General features: G+C 41.6%; 1 long non-coding RNA gene across 1 annotated transcript; it reads right to left on the bottom strand.

Moving 5' to 3' along the window:
- Positions 1–1,955: 1,955 nt before the first annotated feature.
- Positions 1,956–3,252, bottom strand: LOC146752957 (uncharacterized). The gene is made up of 2 exons (XR_014940309.1): positions 3,127–3,252; positions 1,956–2,116 (listed from the first exon to the last, which is right to left on the bottom strand). It is a non-coding gene; the product is annotated as an uncharacterized LOC146752957 (long non-coding RNA).
- Between the last annotated feature and the right edge of the window lie 1,421 nt (positions 3,253–4,673).

Raw genomic sequence — 4,673 nt, 5'->3', positions numbered from 1 at the left:
AGGAGAGTGTGCCCAGCCTCGTGTGGTTGCTTGTATGCAGAAATCCCTGTCATGGTTGTCAACATCTGTGGTGTTCTGCTTTAAGGCACGAGTGTGTGACAAGAAGCCTACAGTTACCAATTTAGAGGAGGTAATTAATTGTAACAGTTCCCCTTTCTTCTTCCCTCTACACTTGGGTTATGGAGTTCTCCTATGCTATGTGCCGGTGTAATACCTCTGAGCCACAGCACTGCTGCGTTTAGCAAAGCTCATGGCAACAGGCTTTGGACAACCTCAGAGCTACGTAGATGAGGATAAGATATCCGATGATAAGAGAGAGAAAATGAACAAGCTCCAAGGTAAGTGTTGTTTATTCCTTCTAGTCAGCACGCCATCCCTAAATCTTCCATGCTATGACTTTTATCTTGAGAGTGATGATCCCTTAACCTCACACCTTCAGCACAACACATTCTGTGGAGATTCCCACCAGTGACAAAGTATTAGTGCCGCTTTTCTGCCTATTTCTTATTTGTCTTTATTTTCTGGAATATGGGGATTTCTTTCATTGCCCACAAACACTGCCCAGTTCAGGAGGAAACAGGGACGAGAGTCATGAGCAAGGGCAGAATGGTTTCTCTGTTACTGAATGGAATGACAGTGTTTTCTGCATGTGGACTTGCCATAGTGCTTCTTACAAGGCCTAACAGTGGGATGAAATGTGCCCGGAAGCAGGTGTGTTTTTTAGGAAGGCAAAAGAGAAATGCAAATAATGCTAAGGGCGGCAACGAAGATGATCAGAGGGCTGGAGCACCTTTCCTACGAGGACAGGTTGAGGGAACTGGGCTTGTTTTGCTTGGAGAAAAGAAGGCTTCAGGGAGACCTCACTGCGGCCTTGTAGTATTTGAAGGGAGCATATGAACAGGAGGGCCTCCTTTCTGCAGCTCAGCTCTGTTTTGGGGCTGCAGGAGGGACGTTGGCTATGGGAAAGAGGACCTGGCTGGTGACAAGAAGGCAGCAGAATGACTTTTGGGGTCCCTGCCCTTCCACTGGGGGAGGGCAGGGCCTGAGATCCCCACATCCTCCTGCCATAGCCAGGGATGGGGGTACGTCACACCCAGCACTTCCCTTTTGGACAGGCCAACCATTATCTAAGGGGAAGAAGCCATGCTGAGCCGGCAGGAAGGTTTGAAACAAGTGAGAGCCCTGGGATGATGGTCAGCAAGAGACTGCCCACCTCCAGTTGGTTGCCTGTGCCGTGGAAAGGAGCTGGAAGCCACTTTACCTTTCCTGCCCTTGGAAAGAGGTGGCAAAGTCTCATCTTTTTTTGGCTTCCGTGCCCCAGAGAAGCTCCCGGAGGACTTGCGGTGTATCAGGGGCGGCAGTTTGGGGACCAATTCCATTTGAAACCTGTAAGGGAGGAGAGGGCAGTGAGCGGCGTGACGCAGTGCAACAGCAATCCTTGCTGCTCTCTCTGCTTGTTTGCTCACAGGCACGTTTTCATGCTGCATGAAGGCTTTCTAAAGCTGTTAGCAGGGTCACTTGGGATAGGAGGAGGGGAAACAGTTTCAGGCAGAAAGAGGGAAGATTGGCTTTGGATGGTGTCACGGGTTACTTAGATTTACCTATGCCTGTGACAGGGGAAGCCACCCCGTGGGCCCCCCCCCCCGGGGCCCGGAAAGGAGGGGGAAAAGGGGAATGGGATAAAACAGCGGCAATCTAAGGAGGAAAAACTTACTTTACTAAATATGATATCGAAATACAAGATAACACAATATAATATAATTGAGGCCAACAAATCGAACGAAACAGAGATATGTTGCAATATGTATGAGCTAATTATCCGTATTATAAAGGTACACGCAGCCAAGGAATAAATGAGATTCGCTGATCATATGTCAATGACAGGTGTGGTCGTCTGCTTTTCTCCCGCCGTTCTGCAACAAACACCTATATACAAATTTAAGAACACAACGGAGTAACTGTTACTGTTTATTAACAACCAGTTTTAATAATACAATAAAAGTATGTCCTGAGAAAGGGGAACAAACACGCTTCTTCAAGGTTTTTTGGCTGTTCTGGATCTCAGCCGTCGCTTGATGATCAGATGATCACTTTCCTTCTTTTGTTCCTCAGATTCCTGAAGAAAACATTTCAAAAGTTACTCATCTTTTCACACAAGACTGACAAGCTCTTCTTGACCCACGCAAACATATTTCTTCCCCTAAATGGATTTCAGAATGGAATTTGCTTATTATATTTTATTCAGAAAACTATGGGATACCGAGATCATTTTAATGCAGCTTAATCACAAGGAACAAATATGGAGAATGTACAAAATCCTGTTTATCTTAAAAAAGCACACACATCTGAGGAAAGCCTGAAGGCAGCTTTCATTTTGAAATACTTGTTTTCAAAAGAGTATTATAATACTTGTTTTGTGAAACATGAAGCGTTCAGAAAACATTTTTAGCCTCAATCCCTGTAGCTATGACTTGCCCAGAATTTCAGTTCTCGGTTCAGTTCCATGTTCTCAAAACTACAGGGAGAGAAGAAATTGTCTCATCTTCTTCATCCTCTAACAAAAAAAAATAACATTTTTTCTGCCCCTATCATTCGTCAAATCATCAAAAAATTCAGAGGGATATTACAGTATGGGCAAATGATCACTATGCTGAACACAAAAAGGACTATAATATAATTAAAAGATGCAGTTCCAACAGAGCAAGAATGTTCTTAGCACAATAGCTGCCGACAGAGTCATGAAACTGGCACATCAGATCCTTTGCAAGTTGGCTTAGACAGGAGATCATAGTTTAAGCATACCTAAAAAGCTGTCTAAGTTGTGCTCTAGAAAAGCGTGTAGTAGAATAATCCCACTCCAACACACTGAAATTATCTATGATTCCAAATTAGAAGACATCTCCATGATTGCTACATCACCTACTTAGTAAACTGTAAGCCAGCCAAACACAGAGATCTTTGAGGACAAACTAAAACAGAACAGCAGGAAGACCAACAAGAATGACTTGGTAGAATAAAGAAATACCTCAGTACTTTCAACCTCCTCCTGCAAATAGATGAAACCTCCAGTCTGTTTGGACTCCTCAGTAGTTTATTTTAAGCCAAGACTACAGTATAATCGCTTACCGAAGAAGCAGGTATATCTAGAGGGCCAGAAACGACAGTGGAATACAGCTTCCTTTTGGATCGTTTTGGCTTGGTCTCTCCTTCTTCGAGACTTTCAGGTTCGTTTGATTTAGGAGAACTTACTGCTGACATCAGCTTCTTGGCTAGAAGAAATTTGTTTTGATACTTAAACCAATCAACTTACTGGTTTTGTGAGTCTTTAAATCACTGAATGCAAAAAAAGCTTCGTAACAAACTTGGTTTATAAATGACACGTAAAATTTAAGTGAAAATACTCAGAAATTGTATTTGTTCATCGAGGTTCTTTATTGCTTCTATAGCTGAAACTGTTTATAGGTTCAGGTACGGCAGCTTAAAGCACGCATTAAAATGGAGTATGAAAGACAATCATGGCTCAGAAGTCGCTGGAAGTCAGAAACTTCAGCAGGAGTTAAACAACAGGCCTAACTTTCGTGCTGACAGAAGCACAAGACAGAACCAACTTTCTCTGTATACTTGTAGGTTTTCACAAATGTAATAATGAATCTCTGAAGAGACGAATAAATGCATTTACTTCATAAATCAAAGGACAAGACAACTTAACATGGCAGACAAGTTCTCTAAGAACACATACATTAATAGCCTACAGCAGAAACAAGCCATTCTACAATGTCTAGAAAACATGGAATAAAACTTATTCTACACCAACCTTTAGAGTGTATAATAGAAGGAGAGCTTTGAATAAAATCTCCAACTTTTTGCAGTGTTTCATCCTTCTTTTTAGTCAGTCTTGAAGCATGTACTCGCTTTCTCAGGAAGTAGTCTTTTCCGGATTTCTGTTCAACAGAGATGTGAACATGTGAAACAAGAGCATTGTTTAAACTTCATTTTAGTTCAACGTTATTTTAAGTTGACATTTTGAGCTTTACTACTGACACCTCTGTTCATTATGCTGATGATACCACAACGGCAAGTAATGTAGACAATTTTATACCCTTTAGGGAGTTGTCAAAATCTCAGCTATTTCAAGGCATACGTTTCTGAAAGTTTCTTAATAAGGCAGTAGTTTCTTTAAAAGTAGCTCCCAAGCGGTGGAGTTGTTTCTTACATAAGCTGTTCTAATTACATAAAATAAACAAACATACAAAACAGAAGACAACAGATGGGAAAAATCTACTACTCATACTCTGACCATGCCAAGGATACTGCTATCACATGTGAACATCTGTTTTTAATAACTGCCATGCATATTAATGATATGAACCTTAGTTTAATACAAGGGCTTCACTTACAAAAGCACACGATAATACACTAAAGCTTCTCTTCCCAACTATTCAATGTGCAATATCCTTCCCTCCAAATCATTACACAGTACAGCCATTACACGCTCTGGGGACAGACTGACTTGCCCTTTGGTTAGCTTATGGAATTTAATAGGAAGAGCTCATAAGCATGTAAGATTCCCATTCAGGTATACACATAAGGATAAGACACTGCTTCTTTCGTGTGACCACACAATTACAGGAAGTCCCAAGCTAGCTTCAAAACTAGAACAAAAACCAACCATT

This window comes from Coturnix japonica, unplaced genomic scaffold (genome assembly GCF_054131305.1).
Source record: "Coturnix japonica strain WE unplaced genomic scaffold, WE-NBRP24 Scf040, whole genome shotgun sequence".
In the NCBI taxonomy this organism is placed as follows: Eukaryota; Metazoa; Chordata; class Aves; order Galliformes; family Phasianidae; genus Coturnix; species Coturnix japonica.
Note: the sequence above shows the minus strand (reverse complement) of the source record. Positions and strands in the feature narration are given on the sequence as shown.